General features: G+C 38.4%; 1 pseudogene; it reads right to left on the reverse strand.

The window, feature by feature from the left end:
• Positions 1-1,097: 1,097 nt before the first annotated feature.
• LOC120265498 lies at positions 1,098-5,435 on the reverse strand (annotated as a pseudogene).
• Between the last annotated feature and the right edge of the window lie 1,815 nt (positions 5,436-7,250).

Consider the following 7,250-nt stretch of genomic DNA (forward strand, 5'->3'; position numbering starts at 1 on the left):
GAGGTCACAAAGATAATGTTAACAACAACCCCAACGCTGGGTAAATTCTTCATACAACACAAGGTCCTGACTAAGATAAATATGGACATCCAAGAAAAGTAATACACCACATGAAAGTATAACATCCTAGTGGATCCATCTTGTGCATGCCAAAATGTTTAAGTATCATACACAACTCAAGAAAACATCAATATAAACTCGGCCAAACACTTCATGCTTTCACCCTAATGTTGTGCTATCACCTAGGAGGAAAAGGAGAGGGGTGAGTAACTAAGTTACTCGGTGAGGGGCTAAACATGGAACTATATTTCATACATTATTAAATAGTAAAGATACTTTTAAATAACAGGTATAACATAAGTAAATTAACTTCTTCAATGGAATGCAAAAAATGAATACAACTTTTTGAAATCATCCATAAAGTCATGCAAGTCTGAAATCCAAGTTTAATAATCCCTTTCAATAGCTCAAAACTTCAAATGTTCATTATGTGAATAAAGAAATAAATCAAATGTTGATAGTTTCACAAATAGCCTAAAAAACCCTCCTTCACTAACCGTGGCCGCGGTTATGTCAGGAGCCACCAAGATGCGTGTATCTTCGTGTTGGCTGTTGGTGAACCCGTGTGGTGACTTCAACCACCCAACCCTGAAAACCTTTTAGGCTCTCTACGCGCCCTCAAAAAGTGATACGAACCCCGCCAAGAACTTGACGAAACCCGTAACAAGATTAGCCCAAACGATCGATCTACCCTCAGGTTTAAAGGAGAAGTACCGCGACCCGTTGCTTATAGAAAAGCAAGAACCTTGGTATAGTGAAGACACCACAAATGGGAGTGGGAGACCGTTTGATAAGTCAAGATGAACGCCACAGGACAAACCTGATAAGTTCGATAGTTCTTCGAAGAACCAAAGAGATTTCTCTCACTTTTTAATAATCAGCCAAAAGTCCTTTTCATTCCATAGTTCAGCCCTTATATAGACTATTACAAGAAATATTAAGCATTAAACTCTAAATATTAAACTCATGCATGTTTAGAAACAAGAAACATTAAATACTCATGCATGCTTTATAACAATCATAAATTAACCACTCTTCTTTTCCAAAGAATTGAAGTATGAGAATCATTGATGGTGAGTTTTAATGATAACAGCTAATTGATGATAGCTTTAATCATGTGGACCAAACTTTGTTCTTCATTGATGATGAGCTTGTAATCTTGTTTGAATTGAACCTCTTGAATTAACCAGCAAGAGCCTCCTTGAATTTCTTAGCCCGACCCGTGTGATTGGTCCAATTGTGACTTGACGGGGATCATGATCCTCTTTGTTAGTTTTGGACACGTTTCTATCGTTCCCCTCCTCTTGAATAGAATTTACCCTCAAATCATCACCAATATCAAAAAAGGATAGATCAGCAATATTAAATGTGACACTAACATTGTACTCACCTGGTAAATCTAGCTTGTACGCATTATCATTGATACGCTCAAGAAGTTGAAATGGACCGTCCCCTCGTGGCAGTAGCTTGGAGCACCGCTGTTCAGGAAATCTTTCCTTTCATAAATGCAGCGAAACCCAATCTCCTACTTCGAACACAACCTTATGTCATCCTTTATTGGCTTGCTTTGCATATTGCTCCGTCCTTCGTTTGATGTTGAACCTTGCTTTCTCATGGATCTGTTTAACAAATTCAGCTTTGGTTTTGCCATCTAGATTTACACGCTCAGTCATAAGTAAAGGAGTTAAGTCTAAAGGAGTTAATGGATTAAAACCGTACACAATCTCAAAGGGTGAAAACTGAGTAGCAGAAAGAACAGCACGATTATACGCAAATTCGACATGTGGTAAACAATCCTCCCAGGTTTTGATTTTTTTTTTTAATTATAGCTCGCAACATAGTAGATAAAGTTCTGTTAACTACTTCAGTTTGACCATCGGTTTTTGCACGACATGTAGTAGAAAACAACAATTTAGTTCCTAATTTACCCCACAAGGTTTTCCAAAAGTAACTCAAGAACTTAGCATCCCGATCTGAAATGATAGTTCTAGGCATACCATGCAATCTCACAATTTCACGAAAGAACAATTCAGCTATATTTGGAGCATCATCCGTTTTGTGACATGGAATAAAATTTGCCATTTTCGAAAATTGATCCACAACAACAAATATTGAATCCCTACCTCATTTTGACCAGGCTAATCCTAAGACAAAATGCATTGAAATATCAATCCAAGGCGCACTAAGAATTGGCAATGGTGTGTATAAACCATGGGGTTGTATCCTTGACTTAGCTTGCTTACAAGTGACACATCTACCACAAATCCTTTCTACATCACGTTTCATATGTGGCCAATAAAAATGTTCTTGTAAAACACTCAGAGTCTTAGCTACACCAAAGTGCCCCATTAATCCTCCTCCATGTGATCCCTACATAATAATTCTCGCACAAAATAATTAGGCAAACACAATTTGTTTTCCCTGAATAGATAATCATCATGTCTAAAGTATTTTCCAAATGTAAATTTCATACAAGATTGATACACGTGACCAAAATCATGATCAGAAGGATGTAAATCTTTTATATGTTCAAAACCGAGAACCTTCGCATCAAGAGTGGAAAGTAAAGCATACCTGCGGGATAATGCATCTGCCATAACATTCTCCTTGCCTTGCATGTACCGGATGGATGACATAGGGAAATGTCTCAATGAATTCTACCCATCGCAAATGCCTTCTATTCAACTTATGCTGGCCCTTCAAATACTTCAATGACTCATGATATGTGTGAATCATGAATTCCTTTGGCCATAAGTAGTGTTGCCATGTCTCTAATGCTCGAACCAACGCATATAACTCCTTGTCATAAGTAGGGTAGTTTAAAGCTGCCACACTTAGTTTCTTGCTAAAATATGCAATTGGCCTTCCTCCTTGCATGAGAACAGCACCTATACCCGAACCATAAGCATCACATTCAATCTCAAAAGTTTTAGTAAAATCAGGCAGGGGAAATACGGGAGCATGGGTCAATTTGTCCTTGAGCAACTGAAATGCCCGTTCTTCCTCTTCCCCCCATTTGAACCCCACGTTCTTCTTAATCACCTCCATCAGTGGAGTGGCAATGCTACTGAAATATTTTACAAACCTTCTATGGAAACTAGAAAGGCCATGAAAAACTTTGAATAGCTCCAACACTAGTAGGACTCGGCCATTCTTGAATCGCACGGATTTTATCCTCATCAACTTGTATGCCTGTTGCACTCACAACAAAACCAAGAAATACAAGCTTATCTGTACAAAAAATAAATAGCTTCTCTTTTCAAAATACAAGCTCAACATGATCATCCAAACATTTGCTGTAAATAAGAATATCATCAAAATAAACAACAACAAATCTACCAATGAATTCCCTCAAGACATGGTTCATCAAGCGCATAAAAGTACTTGGTGCATTAGACAACCAAAAAGGCATCACTAACCACTCATATAATCCATGTTTTGTTTTAAACACAGTTTTCCATTCATCACCTTCTTTCATTCTTATTTGATGATACCCACTCTTCAAATCAATTTTAGAGAAATACTAGCACCACGTAGTTCATCTAACATATCATCTAAGCGAGGAATAGGATGTCGATACTTTACCGTAATGTTGTTGATGACACGACAATCGACACACATCCTCCAAGTCCCATCCTTCTTAGGAACCAAAATCACCGGAACAGCACAAGGACTCATGCTCTCCCTTACATTTCCCTTTGCCATCTACTCTTCAACCTGCCGTTGTAGCTCCTTTGTCTCCTCGGGATTGCTCTATAGGCTGGTCGGTTTGGGATGGTGGCACCGGGAACAAAGTCAATTTGATGCTCAATTCCCCGAATAGGTGGTAATCCATGTGGAGCCTCCTTGAGAAAAAACATCATCAAACACATGCAAAAGTTCAACAATTGGACAAGGCAAAGACATGTTAAGGCTGTTAGTATTCAAATATGCCTCTTTGTACAAAAGTACTATCATTGGTTGTCTCAAAAACATTGCTCGCTTTATTTCACTTGCCCTTGCATAAAAATTTTGTTGTTTTCTCTCAGATTTTCCCTCTGATTTTCCCTCAACAATTGAAATTTTCTTTTCTTTTTCTCTCTTATTTTTCTCAACTTCTCTCTGATTTTCACTCTTTTTCTTTCTTTCATTTTCTCTCTTTTCGTCACTCTCTTTTTGTAATCTCACTTGATCATTATAAACCTGTTTTGGTGTCATGGGAACAAGAGTAATTGGCCTTTCACGGAACACAAAGGAATATTTGTTTGTGCAGCCATCATGTTTCACTCGCTATCAAATTGCCCCAGCCATCCAAGCAACAAATGTCCAGCTTGCATGGGTACTACATCACACAATGCCTCATCTTCATATTTTCCGATTTGGAAGGAAACTAGAACTTGTTTGTTCACTTTCACTTCACCACTATCATTGAGCCATTGTAGCTTGTATGGCCTTGGGTGCATGAGTGTTGGCAACCCCAATTTCTCCACTAAAGTAGTGCTAGCAACATTTGTACAACTCCCACCATCAATAATCACACTACATACCTTGTTGTGAACAAAACACCTAGTGTGGAAAAGATTATCCTGTTGCAACTCATCTTCTCCTTTTGTTTGCACACTTAAAGCTCTCCTTGCCACCAACAAATCACCATGAACAACAGCACATTCTTCCTCACCTTCAACCTCCAATGGGGGTATAGATGTAGTGTCCAACTCATCTTCCATTTCAATCTCACCATTATCTTGCACTACCATGACTCGCTTGTTCGGGCATTGGCTTGCTATATGACCTCTTCCTTGACATTTAAAACACTTGATGTCACGAGTTCGAGATGTGGACAAATCAGATTTACCTTGATAATCATGACTTGATGGTTCTTGTTTTGGCTCCGGTTTAGACTTGATAGCTGGCTTCTCCTCCTTCTTTGCGTAATTTGGCTTCCATGATGATGATAATCCAGAACTCTAGGCTGCTCTCATACTACCCCTCCTCTTAAGAAGCCGCTCAACCTTAATTGCCACGTGAACCATGTCTTCCAAGTCCACATAATGTTGCATCTCCACTCCATCTTGAATCTCTTGGTTTAGTGCACTAAAAAATCTAGCCATTGTAGCTTCTCGGTCTTCTTCTACATTAGCCCGAATCATAGCAATCTCCATGTCCTTGTAGTAATCTTCAACACTTCGATTTCCTTGGTGAAGCCTTTGCAACTTTTGGTACAACTCACGGTAGTAGTGACTAGTAACAAATTGTTTCCTCATCACAATTTTCATGTTCTCCCACGTCTCTATTTGACATTCTCCATTTCTTCTCCTATTCAACAATAATTGATCCCACCAAATAATAGCATAGTCAGAAAACTCAATGGCTGCAAGTTTTACCTTCTTCATTTCGGAGTAGTTGTGGCAATCAAATACTAACTCCACCTTCTTCTCCCATTCAAGGTAGGCTTCGGGATCATGTTTTCCTTGAAAATAAGGAATCTTCATTTTTATGCCATGGAAGTTGTTATCCTCTCGATTCCAAACCCGTCTATTTCGGGTATTCCTCCTATGGCTACCCACCGAGCCTTGTTCATCATCTTCCTCAGATCTACTCAATCCATCCTCCTCAAACCTTTGTTCATGTCTTTCTCCTTCTTGATTGTGAGAGTGCGGTGAATCTTGTCTTGAATTTTCTATTCTATCCAACCGTTCATGAACCTCCCCTAATTCTTGCCTCATTAAACGCCGTATCTCTCCCATTATAGCCTCCATGAATAACATTGGCTCAATACCCTCCAAAGCACTTTTCTCATTGTTTTGAGCCATGAGAATTTTTTTTTGTGGCACTCAACTAATGAAATACTCACAGATCTCTCTATCAGTTCTTATAGAACTAATCAAACTCAAATCAGAAAGGTCAAGCAACAATCCACACAAGAGCCTATCGTACGATCTAGAGAAAGCAAAGGGTGATGTGAAAAAAAAAGATTGTGAAGAGAAGACAATGACTTACTCCAAGCAGAGGCAAGTGATGAAAGGATTAAGGCTTTTTTTAATTAAAAGAACAGCGAGAAAAGTATTATAGATGTTTTTTTTCCAAACTTTCCCTCAAAGGTACTTCAACAGGAATAATAAACAATTCAAAAGGATAAGGAAGGAAATAACTGGAAGATCAAAGAACGATAACTAAGATAAGTAAACCTGAGAATGGAAACTGAGCTCTGATACCAGCTGATACGAACCCCGCCCAGAACTTGACGAAACCTGTAACAAGATTAGCCCAAACGATCGTTCTACCCTCAGGTTTAAGGGAGAATTACCGCGACCCGTTGCTTATAGAAAAGCAAGAACCTTGGTATAGTGAAGACGCCACAAACGAGAGTAGGAGACCGTTTGATATGTCAAGATGAACGCCACAGGACAAACCTGATAAGTTCGATAGTTCTTCGAAGAACCAAAGAGATTTCTCTCACTTTTTAATAATCAGCCAAAAGTCATTTTCATTCCATAGTTCAGCCCTTATATAGACTATTACAAAAAATATTAAGCATTAAAGTCCAAATATTAAACTCATGCATGTTTAGAAACAAGAAACATTAAATACTCATGGATGCTTTGGGACAATCATAAATTAACCACTCTTCTTTTTTAAAGCATTGAAGTATGAGAAGCATTGATGGTGAGTTTTAATGATAATAGCTAATTGATGATAGCTTTAATGATGTGGACCAAACTTTGTTCTTCATTGATGATGAGCTTGTAATCTTGTTTGAGTTGAACCTCTTGAATGAATCCAGCAAGAGCCTCCTTGAATTTCTAAGCCCGACCTTGTATGATTGGTCCAATTGTGACTTGAAGGGGATCATGACCCTCTTTGTTAGTTTTGGACACGTTTCTATCAAAAAGGGTGATACCAAATCTGAGTACTCCACGCCACTCCAATTAGGTCAGCCTGTAGAAACTCTAACTCTTACTGTAGTAAATATTGGGGATCCCCCCATGTCACCATCAAAACATTTAAATAACAATCCAACCCCTAGGCTCAGTATAAACACCCACATGATAGCATAAGTCTCATTAAGAGATCATAAGTTTTCACATATGCAACTTTCACTCCAAGAGTGATTATAACATCTTCAACGAAAACATTTTCATCAAGAACATCATACAAGAGTATCCTTTGAAAATATACTTCAAATATAGCATCATTATAATGAAATTCAA

The sequence above is a fragment of the Dioscorea cayenensis genome, chromosome 1 (assembly GCF_009730915.1).
Source record: "Dioscorea cayenensis subsp. rotundata cultivar TDr96_F1 chromosome 1, TDr96_F1_v2_PseudoChromosome.rev07_lg8_w22 25.fasta, whole genome shotgun sequence".
Taxonomy (NCBI): Eukaryota; Viridiplantae; Streptophyta; class Magnoliopsida; order Dioscoreales; family Dioscoreaceae; genus Dioscorea; species Dioscorea cayenensis.